The sequence below is a fragment of the Corvus kubaryi genome, unplaced genomic scaffold (genome assembly GCF_017639235.1).
Source record: "Corvus kubaryi isolate FWS band 111438036 unplaced genomic scaffold, C.kubaryi_AGA036_p1.0 66, whole genome shotgun sequence".
Lineage (NCBI taxonomy): Eukaryota > Metazoa > Chordata > Aves > Passeriformes > Corvidae > Corvus > Corvus kubaryi.
In genome coordinates this window covers 31757852-31772009 of record NW_024582054.1, presented here as the reverse complement: position 1 = coordinate 31772009, position 14158 = coordinate 31757852, and the positions used below count along the sequence as shown (strand labels likewise).

The 14158-nt window shown below is 47.5% G+C and overlaps 1 long non-coding RNA gene across 1 annotated transcript; it reads right to left on the bottom strand.

Moving 5' to 3' along the window:
* Window positions 1-420: 420 nt before the first annotated feature.
* LOC121674070 lies at window positions 421-12130 on the bottom strand. The gene is made up of 2 exons (XR_006019439.1): window positions 11962-12130; window positions 421-2850 (listed from the first exon to the last, which is right to left on the bottom strand). It is a non-coding gene; the product is annotated as an uncharacterized LOC121674070 (long non-coding RNA).
* Between the last annotated feature and the right edge of the window lie 2028 nt (window positions 12131-14158).

Genomic DNA, 14158 nt, shown 5'->3' with positions numbered 1-14158 from the left:
CCTTTGCATAGATTGTAGCAGCAATTGAGCCATCAGTAAGCCACCGGGGATAATATCTTTAAAATGCTCTGTATTTTAATAAGATTAAATTGATTCGGGTCTTTGCCAGCCTGTTCAAAGCCAGTGCTGTATGATGGTCAGTATTTCAGGAAGCTCTGCATTGTGAAGAAAAGAACTGAAGATTTGTGTGCTTAAACTGAAGAATACTAACCCTCCCTTTTTATGTGCAATATACTGCCTTAGATACATACAAAAATCCCCCCTATAAGCAAGTCACATTTCCCTATCAGCTATGCCTTTCTGATTTTTCTACAGCCTTTGTTCTTAGCTCTTTAATTTTATTTAGATCTCCTGTCAGAAGCGTGAAGGCATTTCTTACTGTGGGTGCTGCAAATACAATGAATTTCTTACAGAAGTGGGTTTAATTGTCAATACCATTTATTACAGTATTAGTTAAGGAGCTGTGCATAAATCAAAAGGATTAACATGATCTCTCGGGTAGAATAGAGGAACAGAACATTATATTGCTCATGTATCATTGATGAAGAATATTTTCCCAACCTTTTCTTTATAGAAATGAAAATTTATTTCCCCCAAGTGAGTTCTTTTCTGTGTTTTCAAACTGGTAACACAATTTTTAGCATTTAATCATTAAAAACTGTGTTTAAATCAGCACTGTGTTTTCTTATGGGTAAATATTACTTTATTTAAATGTACTTGGGATGCTGTCTCAATGCATTTAACACTTCTCGAGTTGGGCGTTTCATTCATGAATTATTCTCTCCAAAGCAATTAGACGAAAGGAAAAGAATACAAATGAGTTTATCACCGTTCCTGAGCTGTGTTATAGAGATACTCCTGTGTTAGCTCTTGGCAAAGGGCATTTGTGTGGACATTTGCTGAACCTCAGCTGACCTGTGGTAACTGCTACTCATTACAGAGCAGCAGCATGCTTGTGTGTACCGACCTACAGTGCAGCCAGGAGTGAATATATTATTATGGAGTAACCCCCCTGGTTTAGCTGATCCGAGAGGTTAGGACACAATGTGATTGTGGGCTTGGAGTACCTGTGTATGGAAGAAATTTCTAATGGGCAGTGATGCTTCCTGTTAGCAGGAGAGGTTACAATTGAAATGAGAGTCGGCTCAATTAGAGCTGGAGGACTTGGAGCAAGGAAGGCAGCTAACCTTGGAACAGCAATTCAAGGACAAGCTGGATTTTCCATCTTCTAAGTCTTTGTGTTGAGTGTGCGTATTTCCCTGGGGATGGGTCATAGCTCAGTCAGGAGTTATGGACCTGAGGCAGGAACTGTGGTACCTCTTGTGCAGAAGGTCAGGCAAGGCAGTTGTTAAGATCTTCCTGGGCCTTTGAAGTCTAGAGATTCCAGTGAGAATTACTGCAGCTTCACCATAGCTGGGCTTGAACTTGGTGCAAACAATAATTGCCAAATACCGCACGTCTAAAATACATTATAAATGAAAAAGTACATAGTAGAGTTGCCCTACGGCTCATTTATAACATGACATAAGATGCTGAAGTCTTATTCTTTAGTCTGTTCCAGTTTATAGCATGGTTTTGGGGTTAAGCCATGGTGGGACTCAAGATCCTGGTTCTGACACAGGGTTTCTATTTGTTCTGGGCTAAAGTTTTCACCTTGGCTTCACCTGGGTATTTATTTTCCCAGTATCCAACATGAAGGACTATTGCCTCTTCCAACAGATAACCAACTTTTACATCTCCAGAGCTTCTGCAAGGCAGTAAAAATTCCCAGAAATGTATTTTCAGTCCTTCTGATTTTGAGCAGTGCAGAAGCTGGGCACTTTTTCACTGAATCTGGCTTTAATTTGCATAATCTCTATAGTACAATTCAGTGATATTTCAGACCCTAAAACTGACATGAATGGCACGCAAAATGTGCCTATATTTTTAAAGTGCCATTTAAAAATAACTCATCATTAGGACTGTGTCCAAAAAACACAGGATTTAAAAATAACTCCCTGTTAATGTGAGCAGATTGGCAGTAGCAGTGTTATAGGTTAGATTTATGCCTGCGTGTCTCTGTGTGTGCCCTCCACGATAACCAGCCCTGGCTTTCTGAGACAGCAGCAGGCACATGGTGCCCTCGGTCCTGTGGTGTTTTTTTCTCTGTCTTGGAAAACCAAAGGTCTCTAGAGACACCTTGGAAGTTGCCTCAATAACAGCCTTGAAAACCTGCACCCCAGCAAAATCCCGCAAGCAGGGGCTCTGCTGTACCCAACACATGTCGCATCCATGGAGAAGGCTCCTCTCTCACAGAATGGGTCCTGCTGTGCGTGGAAATATGAAAGATGCCCTCAAAAATCAACCTTTCAGGTTACAGTACAGATGGAGAGAGGATGAAAATGAATTTCAGCTTTCAAGTGACTTTATTCAGTCTCCTTGATTGACTTGCTGGTTTTAATACTGTAAATTGGGGGATTGCATGTAATGCATTCATGCCATCCTTGTCTGGAATGAAGCAGGAACATAATTTATGGGGATATTCTCATCTCAGCCTTTGAGGAATTAGCTTCAATTAACTCTGTTGGGAATTGTATGTGTTGGGTGTCAGAAAGCCATCAAGTTTTCTTTAGAAATGCCGGCTGCTGTACGCGCCTCATTCTTCGGCTGTCTGAGAGGCTTTAGCTATGGATAAGGATTCAAAGCTTGGGAAATGCAGATCTGGGTGACCGAGTTTCAGAGGGTTAATGCCACGCACAGATGATGGACAGGACTGTAACCAAATGCATTGCAGGCTGTTATAATTCATAGCTCTCCAGCACGGGTGAGAGAGGGTTTGGGGAGGATGCAGCAGCTTCTGAACCCAGAGCGCTGAAAGAACAAACACACCAGAAGACACAGGCTGTAAAATAAGATCTCTCTGGATAAATCTTTCTGACATCCATGAGAATTAGAAAGGACATTGATTTCAGGCCGAGTGTGGCCAGTGCTTCTGGATCTGAGATCTTCAGGCTGCAGTCTGCATGTCTGTGTCTATACTGCTGCTAAATTCGAGGCAAGCCCTAGAGAAAGTGGGGCAATAAGCATGTTGGAGAGGGGTCCCAGCAGTTCAGGGAGCTTGGGTGCTGTGGCAGAGTCCATTGTGTTGTTGTGTCACTCCTGAGTGACACTCCTCTGCCTCAGGAGGGCTTCCCGTTATGTGATGGACAACCAGAGGGAGGTGGCTAAGCCAGACTCTTTTACAACAAGGGAAAAATACTGGCTTTGGAGAAAGAAGCCTTCTGGAAGAATACTTGACCTTCTTGCTGTTTGTAAGAGCAGAGTGTGTCGGGGAGCCCTGCTCCTTGTCAGACACTGGAGATTCAGAGGGGGAGAAGCTCACCATTGGATTAAACCTGACTCTCGTGTCTCTCACACACGCAGTGCTGCTTGTCAGCCTCGCCAAGATGGGAAGGACACACATCCTGCCAGACTTTACTAGGCAGCTGTATCAAAATACAGCACCAAAGAGCCATGAGGCTCAAACAGCCCAAGCAATACTCCCTGTGCCTCCCTTGTCAGTGATGACTCCGTAATTCCCCTATCAGCTGTCATTTCAAATCTGAGATGAGTGGCGGGTGCTTATTTTCACTCTTAGCACACATTCCTCAGCACTCTTCTAATTTCTGTGCTAGTGGAGACAGAATCAGGCAAAGATGTCTGGTGCTTCTTGAAAGCAAAAAATCCCCCTCTGCCCCCACACCCCAGGTTATCACTTTATTATCGAGCAGCACTTGCCAGATCTGACTCTGAAGTCACTTTGCAGCGGGTGCTGGTGAACCGTTTCCCAGCGATGCATTTATATCTAAATGGCTAATTCTCTATCCACAGCTTATCCCAGAGATTAAAAACCCAACCAGGCTAGATTTGAGCAAATCCAAACCAGGAATTCTAATCAGTTCTGTCGCTAGAAGTGCATTAGTGTGGCACTAGAGAGAGGGTGGCTTTCTTCCAGAAGATACAACAATCACGGCTCATTTGGGCGGGGAATCTTTCTACCGCTGTGTATTGACACAAAGGAGCACTTAGCTTGATAATGCCTCCTGGCTGCTGCCACGATCTGAGTATTAAGAACAAATTAAGGTGTAAGATTAAACTCTGGAAGTTGCTACCTGCTCACAGTGAGGCAGTAGTTGCATCTTCAGCTTTTTCACAGCAAAATATTGGCAGTCAGCACTTGAGAGTTTAAAAATAAAAATTAAGCTCCTGCCTTATGCAGGAAACAATTAGGATCTTGAGTATCCCGTAATATTTCTGCTTTGGGATTTTTAATCTGCAATTAAATCTGTCATGGACTGCGGACCCCATGAACTCTGGTTTGTCAGAGCGGTTTATTCATAAAGGAGGTTCAAAGTGGCACAAATACAGCAGTTCTCATAAATTGAAAGCCAGCTCAAAGTTTGTCACAACCAAAAAATCCCCAGAGGATGAGATGTAGGAGACCCAAAAGTCTCCATGCTGTACGGAGACTGAGTTAGTTTGGAGTAAGCTCTGTTTGCCTATTTGTACAATTAACATCAGTAATGACAGCCATAACTACAGGGGGATGGGTGTGTGGCTGGGCTGCAGGAGGTGTCCCTTGGGTTACAGATGGTAAATTTGGCCAAACGTGGTACCTTCATAAATGATCTCAGTGCTAAATGCTGTGTAGTCTGGGCTGCAGCCACTGTGGAACTGGGATGAACTGTGAGAAATGAGTAGCAGGGGACATCAAGGCTTGCTTTGGAAATACATAAGCTAAACAACAGGGCTAAAAGGAGCCTGATTGATGAGATGGGGAGGTTGGAAAAAGCATGGAGAAATCCGTGTGGAACATCATACGTGAAGGATGAGCAGCAAGGACAGAGCAGCAAAACTGCAGGGTGGTGGGCTGGCTGCAAGTCCCTCTCTGCTGAGCCCGTCTGATCCCGCCCAGCAGGTCCCTGTCCCCTTCTTGGCACTGAGGCAGGGCGCCGAGTGTCAGGAATTCAGAAAACAGCACCGGCAGCGGCTGGAGCTGGGGAGGCTGATTGACGTGGCGATGCTGACAGTGAGCTATGTGCATAGCTTAGCTAAGCACCCGTCTCGACATCGGATGAGGAATAGGGGAAAGATTAGGCAACAGCCCGCAGTCATTTGAAAGCCTGACGTGCTGGTGAGGAGGAAGGGATATTTTAGGTGGTGAGAGACATAGTGAATAAAACAGTGGTGTGGTAAAAAAATACAAAGTGGGATGAGGACACCTATTAAGGCATTAGATAGACTCTAAGGAGAAGGGGTGGTGTCCCATAGTGTGAAATCGGGATATTACAGTACAACTGTACCGTCGGAATTGTCCCTTGATGAGAGGGGTGTAAGAAATGAAGGTATTTCTTCCCCCTGCTTTGAAGGAGTGCCTGGCAACATCCTGTCCTACCCAGCAGTACCAGAGGGTTGCTCGTTCTCTGCAGGTCTCTGATAATTCTAAGTGAAAAACTTTCCTTCCAAAAATACCTAGGTGATTTGGAAAGAACTCTTATTTTGGTGAGCAACACATGGATAATACTTCGGTTATGCGTTTCCAGCCTGAGCTGGAGCAATTCTGAATTCACCCTCCTCAGGGACTGTGTATTTAGATGAAAATAACTTTCTCCCCAAACTCCTCTTGGGAGCTTGAACATTTTGCTCAATATAATGGACATGAATCGTTACCACTGTGACCAGCCACACAGCTCAGCGTTTCTCCCAGCGATACAGACTTGCTGAGGCTACTGGAAATGTGCAGCTGGATTGGGAAATGCAGGAAGTAGTGTGTGGCTAGGCAGCAGCTTAGCAAATCTTGCCAAAATCTCTCTGGCTGCCTGGGCTTTTCCTCCGTGTTTTCTTTCCTTTCATCTTCATTAACCTTTTATAACTCTGTCTGATTACTGCAGCATTCCCACCATTTCCTACCGAAATGCCACTCTAATGGCTTTGTTATGGGCAGCCAATATCGACGCTGGCCATCGCAGGGTTGTTAACTTCTAAGAGAGTGATTGAGACGGAATGGAGCTGTCTGAAGCGATGCTGACCGTCAAACCACCGCCGGGATCGCGAGGAATGCATGTTAGAGGGGAATGGGAGGAGGAATGCATGTTGGAGGGGAGTGGGAGGAGGAATGCATGTCAGAGGGGAGCGGAGCGCGTTAACAGCAATCGCTGTATGAAATTCAGCTCCGTGGTAACGCCGTGAGAAATTCAACAGCTTCTGGAACTCATCGAACCAACTGCACAAGTTTGAGGCTTTGTTTTGCAGCTGATATTTGGGGCCAAGTTTAAAACAACAACAAAAGTGAAAGAGCTCTCAAGAAAATGTTCCCGCTGAATAGTTTGGAGAAGATGCTTGTCAGCTGCTGGAGTCTTTGTGAGCTGGGTGTGGCTTTTTTTGGGTATAACTCAGAAATTTCCATTGTCTAACAGCAGCTAGCTAGGGCATTAAAGTGTCACGGATCACATCTTTTTCATTACACATGCACAAACCTAGAAGATTAATTATAGTCCCCTCTGTAAAGCTCAGTATCCCAAGTGATTAGGGAAGAAATGAATCAAGAATATGAATTTAAGTACCTAAAAGCAACACAGCCATAGCTTGACTAGAAAGAAAACAGCTGCCAAGAAAAACAGTAAAGCAAAAATGTGGATCAGCATCTCCAAGGCTGGGGGAGGGACGAGGATTCGGGGTGCTCCCAGGAGAGTGTTTAGACTGACCTGAGGCCCTGGCACTTGCAAATGGGATTTCATCTTCTGTCTTTTACCGAGCTGGGAGAAACTCAGGGAATTTCTGTAAGGGACAGGCTGGCTAACCTGTGCAGGAGGTGTTGTTTTCCCTCTCAGTTAGGACTCAAAAAATTCTTTCATGTTGGTGATTGCAGCGTCACAGTTAAGGCTCAATGGTCTTTGCTGGTGTTAAGGGGAAAAGACAGCATCAGTGTCCAGGAATTTATGCAGCATGTTTTGTCTTCTGTTGTCCCTGCTACACAACTTCTTGCAAGGTTTTGTTCTGTTGTGCTCTGTGAGAGGAGATGCAATGAGGAGGTGTGAGAGGAGAGGAACCCTCCCATCAAGGATTCCCATGGAAGGTGTTGGTGCAAACTGCTGGCAGAGCACATGTGCTCAGGGGGTGCAGCAGCAGAGGGGTGCACGTGTGTCCTGTCCCCAGCCACGGGGAGCCTGTGATGGCCAGCCTTCAGAGGAGGAGCTGCAGCTGTGTGGGTGGAAAATGTGCTTTTGTGGCTGGAGCTGAGTCATGCTGCAAGGTGCTGTCATGTGAAGAGGAGGGGGAGCATTGAGTGAGGACCACAACAAATCATGAAACAGGGCCATATTCACAGAATCATGGAATAGTTTGGATTGGAAGGGACCTTCAACACCATCTTGTTTCAACCCCCCTCTCATGATAGGGACACCTTCCACTATCCCAGGGTGCACCAAGCCCCATCCAAGTGGCCTGGAACACTGCCAGGGATGAGGCAGCCACAGCTTCCCTGGGCAACCTGTGCCAGGCCCTCCCCACCCTCACAGCCAAGAAGTTCTTCCCAATATCTCATCTAATCCTGCCCTCTGTCAGACGATGCTGGAGCATGTAGGTTTGGTCCAGTTGGTGCTCATTCTGGTTTTATAACTATTTTATAACTATGTCTCACTTTCTGACCTCTTGCAAGGAAAATCTTTAGAAGAGCATTAAAAATGGAAAAATGCTGCAAAACACAGCCTTGCACATGCGTGCCAGCCCAGAGGTGGGAAGGGGATGCTGGCACAAGTTGTGCTGCAAAACATCTCTGGGGTCTCCTAGTGCCTGGCCCCACTGCCCCTGCTGGGACCTGTTTTTACTCTACCACAGCTCACCAACAAATGAACCACATCACCCACTCCTTCCAGCACTGTCACCAGCTCTGTTTTGTGCATTATGACCAACCACTGACTCTTTGTTTTTTCCTGAACAAAATGCCACTGCTTGTCTAGAGGAGAGATGCAAATGTAGCAAAGCCTGAGTGGGGGATGTAACCAACTCCAGATGTGTGCTCTGAGCAGCATGGGAATGAACCATTCCCTGGGTCTGCCAGGGACAGGAAAGTGTCTGGGCTAAAACTGCAGTGAGGAGCATCCAATTCCAGAAAAAGCTTTGAAGGGTGAAAAGGAGAGAGTCGAGGGAAGCAGTTGCTCAGGAAGACTGGAATTTGGGCCAATGGATATTTTTAGCACTGGGTTGGGCAATAAACTGTAATTTTACCCTGCCTTTGGGGGATGAACTAGGAGACCACTGGAGGTCCCTTGTGGCTCCATTTGATGTATTGTGTTGTATTTATCTGTGTTTATGTAGCATTTAAAGGCTCTCTTCTGGGGGCTTGTGGGTATCTGTTCCTGTGCACATGGATTTGAGCAAGGGGCAGGGAGTTCACAGCATGACCAAGCACATATATCAGAGTGCTTATCAGTAACGATCCGCAGATAAGGGAGTTCCTAAGCTCTCATTTTAGAGAAGAGAAAGGTTTCTAATGTGTTTCCATGAAAAGCAGCAAGGGGGGGAAGGACTGGCAGAAGTCCCACACTCCCTTCCCTCCCCTCTCCCACCCTCATGTTCCCAGGGCTTATCTCTCCCCAGCTCCAGGACTGGTGGGATCCCTCCAAAAGCTGATATAAGCCACAGGGGTGGGAGAACGCTGACCCAACACTGGGCACTCGTCCTGAATTAATGAGCTGAGGTGGCTTGGGAGAGTCTGGTCACCATCAAACCCTGGCAAAGGGAGGAGTGCGGTGACCAGCTGGAAACTGGGGGAGACGTGCGGGGCTCCCTAAGGCTTTCCTTGGCAAAACTGAGTGGGATAGATGACTTGTCCAAGACCACAGAAACCTGTAATGTGACAGAGCTTTTACCTATGCATTTTCCTCTCTGAGCTGTGTTTTAGGAGGAAGTAATGTCAGAAAACAGTGTTTTCTGTCATCTTTGGTAGTGTCTACACCAGAAGGTCTCTTGCAGTTCTGCTGTGCAGTTATTTGGACAGGTTTTGTGAGCGGCTGGGGTGGGCTGTGGCTCCTCTGTGAAGCTGCGAAGCTCATCCCAGCAGTGCCTGCTGCCAGCTCTGCGCAGAGGTGCCAGCCGAGCTCTTGCGAAGCACTTTGGGATGGAAATCACGATCTATATTTGTAACACATCAGCCTCCTTAAACACAAAGAGCAAAAAAAGAAAAGAGAAGAAAGAAGCCTTTTTTCTTCCTCCTGGGAGGAGCTCTTATCTGATTCCCGAAGATCGTTTTAGTGTCTGCACTATTTTTGTAGCTGGAAGTGCAGTCTGCTAAAGAGCAGGCAGTGCTGAGAACCTCCCAGAAATTCATTATGAGAGTAGGAGGCCAAAAGTTGAGCAGGGACACGGAAAGCAAACAACTGCCTGCTTTGCTGTCTCTGAATTTGATCTCCCTCTCTGAAGTCCCACCAGCCGTATGGCTCCTGAGCTCGGAGACAGCTGGGCTGGAGCAAACAGCCTCCACACAGCGGTCTGGTAGGCAAGATAAAGTTACTTGATCATCTTCACCCCATCACTGTCTAATGTGTCACACTTTGTGTCTGCTATCGACTTTCAGGGCATGGGATCCTTATGACCATCAACCTATAGATCTGAATCAACTCCTGACCTTTTGGGAAGCGATGGTGCTGAGCTGCAGGGTTCAAACCTTTCACCAATTAGTTGCTCCTGCTCTCCAGGTTGGCCATCTGTATGTAGCTGCCCTCTCCTCCCATGAAATGGTTGTTTCCAGAGGGAAATAACTCAGGGAAGCGGACCCCTCTTTGCTGCTTTTCCAAAAGGTTGAGGGGTGCTGTGATCAGTGTGGGATACCAGGCTGCTTCGCTCCTGTTCACTCAGGAAAAAAAGGGAAGAGCTGCCAATTTTTTTTTTTCCACATAGCATCTGAGGACCACGTGATTAAAAATCTTACAGAAGGTGGAGGTTTTTTCCCATTTTCCTTTTTTTGGTTTCTTTTTGGTTAATGCACAATCCAAAGCATTGATCTCCTGACATATGGCTGCTGACAGGTGCCCATCTGCTCCCCCTGGAAGGCCATCTTTCCTGCCTCTTCTCTCCCGTGTGTGTGAGATGGGGTGAAGCAGCAGCGCCAGGCTGGCGCGTGTGCTCCTGGCACAGCAGAGCGGCTCTGCTGGGTGCCTGCAGCCGGATGGGACGCGGGATGGCTGCAGGATTGCATGTCCCCACAGATGGTCCTCATGCAACCGGCTCTGCTTGTCCTCGCCGGCGTCAGAAACATCGCTGTCTGCGTCGCCTGAGCGCACAGGGAAGGGGGAGAACAGAGATTTCACTGCTGCAAAGGCCTGTGTGTGTTCATCATGCACGGGAATCTTTGTTGGGAATGGGAGATCTGTGAGCTGCCAGCAGGGAAGTGGTTAAAGTTTTGATAGAGTTTCTATTAAGCCAGGGAAAGTTTGACCTCTGCCTGTTCTTTACTTCTGAGTGAATTCGGGAGATTATGACAACGGCTGTGTAGGCGTGTTCCCAGTGTTTAGTTTCCAAAAGATGGAAATATCATCTTCCTCAGCCTTCAGTGGTTTCAGCAGCGGGAGCTGGGGCTCTGCGTTCTTGGCACAGGGAGCACGGTGCAGCCTGGAAGCCCCCAGCTCCTCTACCCCAGTTTCTTCTCTGCAGCCCCCTCAGTTCACTGCTGATGGCAGGGCAGGGTTTGCCAAATTATTGGCAGTGTGGAAGATGTGGCAGGAGGCAAAACTTCCTGCACCGTGCTCTCCTGCTGAAAGTGATTTATGGCATTTTGGGGGTCATGGGGAAGCCAAAGGGTGTGCACGCACTTTCACTCCCTCTTTCTCTCTGTGTATATATAAATATCTGTGAATGCTGCTACTGCTGGTTTCTGAAAGTATTAATATTTGTTTAGCCCAGGATCCATCCCCACTTAAATTTGCCTGAGGTGCCTGACTCTGGAGCACAGACATCCTCGGGCTCCCTCTGTTGTCGATGCAGTGAAGCACCTGCAGAAGGTGACCCAGCTCTCAGGTGAGAGTTCAGTTAATTTATTTCTGGCTTATTCTGCACCAGCAAAGCACCTGCAGGCAGCTGGGAAGGGTCTGGACCCACACATCATCCTGTGTATCTCAATAGGGCTCTGTTGCACCAGGTCCTGTACAGACATGGGGCAGGATGGTGGCTCTGACCATAGGAGGTTGTGATCTGGTGGTGCATCTACCTAGCGAGGTGCAAACCCAGGAGCATCAGGTCAGAGAATCACAGAATCGTTTGGAAGGGACCTTTAAGACCATCTTGTTCCAACCCCCCTGCCAAAGACAGGGACACCTTCCACTATCCCAGGTTGCTCCAAGTCCCATCCCACCCGGCCTTGAACACTTCCAGGGATGGAGCAGCCACAGCTTCTGTGGGCAACCTGTGCCAGGGCCTCAGCACCCTCACAGGGAAGAATTTCTTCCCAATATCTAATAAAAACCAGTCTTTCGTAAGTTTGAAATCCTTCCCCCTTGTCCAATTGCTACATGTCCTTGTAAAAAGTCCCTCTCCAGCTCTCTTGTAGACCCTTTAGGTGCTGGGGTGTTCTAGAAGGTCCCCTCAGAGCCTTCTTTTCCCCAGGCTGAACACCCCCAGCTCTCTCATCCTGTTTTCACAGCAGAGGTGCTCCAGCCTTTGGAGCACCTTCATGGCCTCCTCTGGGCTTGCTCTGACAGTTCCATGTCTTTCTTGTGTTGGGGGTCCCAGAGCTGGATGCAGCAGTGCAGGTGAGCTCTCAGCAGAGCGGAGTGCAGGGGGACAATTCCCCTCCCTCACCCTCACGCTGTGGGGATGCAGCCCAGGACACAGGTGACTTTCTGGGCTGCCAGCACACTTTGCTAGGTCATGTCCAGCCTCTCATCCACCAACATCCCTAAATCCTTCTCCTCATGGCTGGTCTCAGCCCATTCTCTTCGCATCTCTTACCTGTGCTTGGGATTGCCCTGACTGAGCTGCAGGATCTTGCACTTGACCTTGTTGAGCTTCACGAGGTTTACATGGGCCCAGCCTGTCGAGGTCCCTCTGGATGGCCAGCTTAGGGCGGAAGCAGAGAAACTCATGCTTGTCTGGATCAGCCAGCCAATATACGGTCCTGAAAGCACCTGCCCCATAATCCCAAACCCTGTGACACGCCCTTGTCCATTGCTTCATAATGAAGGAGGGTTGGAAGAAGGGCAGTGAGATGCCATTGCAAAGGGAAGCTGTCAGCCCAATGAACTTGTGGTGGGCCCATCCTGCAGCTGCTCAGGGAGGGGAGCTGGCATCTCCAGAGTGAGGAGGAATGAAACAGCCAGGAGAGATGAGAGATAGGGCAGGGCACACCTTGAGATGAAAGACGTGTGGTTTGTGTTTGAGGAGTAGTGACGTTCAGTATTTATTTCTTCATTTACTCAGTGCCTGAACAAGTTTATCTTGAAGCCCTGAACAAGTGTCATTAATGTTTCCTTTGAGCAAACAAGGCCCTTTGATAATGCTTACCCTCTTCTGACCTTTATTTTAATTTTGAATTATACTAATTAACACCGATCATTCATTCAGACACTAAACTGGTTGTTCCTGCTAAATGCAAAGCAAATGCTTTGTGTTCAGGAGCAAAATGTGGGCAGGCTTCTGTAGGGAAACTCCGGGGCTGTGGGACACTGGTACTGGTGTGCTCAAACAAGGGAATTTCCTCCCTGGTCCTGGGGGAGTAGCTGGGAATTACACATCCCTTAGGAGAGGAGAGGGAGCTCCATGGACTGTGGGACAGTGCTGGCACTCAGAACCAGGTACACACTTTTCTTTAAGCTTTTTTCTGAAGTGCCTGGTTTTCAGCTCCCTTGGTGACTGCATCTGGTGATGGCTGAACAGTTTTGCCTTGATACCAATGCCTAGAGTTTTGCTCCCCACCACTGCCTGGAGTGCTGACCAAGGATGTGCTGCCTCTGGTCATGAGGGATGATCCTCTGTGCTCAGAGGAAGGTTCATTCACCCTGTGCACCGACCTCAGCCTGCTCTCCAGAGCAAACCTGCCTACCAACCCAACCAAAATTCCTCAGACCTGTGCTTGGAGGTGGTCTTCACCCAGTTTCTCCAAAATACAGGCAGAGAGGCGGGGTTCAGTTTGTGCCAGAGGGTCTCTGTGGCCAGAAGATCTGGGATAGGTTTGGAGGAGGAGGAAGAAGTTTTACTGCAGGGAGACCAAGGGCCAGGGTTTTCTTTCTCTGCACAAGTCATACCTGGGCATTTCACTTGGATAACTCCTGGAGAGTGAGATGTCTAACTGTGAGAAGAGCTCTCTGGTGCACTCACCATGGGGCTGCTGGTGGTGTGAAGGAGGAATTGGACATTTCCCCACATTTCCTACACAAGCTATAAAACAAGATTTTGAGCTCCAATGTGAAACCCTCCCTGTGTCATATGAGTATGAGTAACCACTGTAGCTAGGCAGACTGTGGCCAGAACATAGAGGCCAGGGATTTGGAGGTCAAATCTGACAGGAAGCAACTCTACCAGAGCTTTAGTTTCCTCTCTGAGGAATGGGGCTAAAAGATTTCCCTGCAGACAGTCCTGGATCTCCACACCAAAGTGCTTTTTATCTTGTTTAGATTAGATACTAAGCAAGACAGCAGCACTGCTGAAAGACAGGACCCATCTATTTTGGTCTAATATTTTGCACTGTCTAACACTCTGCCATCATTGTGGGCCCACGATATTTCTAGCACAAGCAAGGGAAGATAAAACATTCGCTGGCAATGAATGTCAAGCCTGTAACAGCTTCCAGAGCAGGCCAGTAGATATAATTATGACTTTCTATGACCAACAGCTTGGCACAGCTAAACAAAACCTCTTCCTAGACCCCATCAGAGTTTTTAGCACCCACAGAACAATCTGTTTTGCACAACTCCATGTCTGTTAGAAACTGAGCCTGCCTTTAGCCATGCCTCCTCAGCCTGTAAGTCCTGTGACTCTGATTTTAAGCAGGATAGTTTAAACTTCTCGTTCAAGAGCCCCACCACATCAGAGGGCAGCAAATGAATCACGTACATGCCTTTATCTGATGGTGTGTTTTTGTAAAATGAGCCACATGCAGTGAGGAACTTGCTGTTGCAGGGAATTTGTGTTTACATAAATCTCCAGCCCA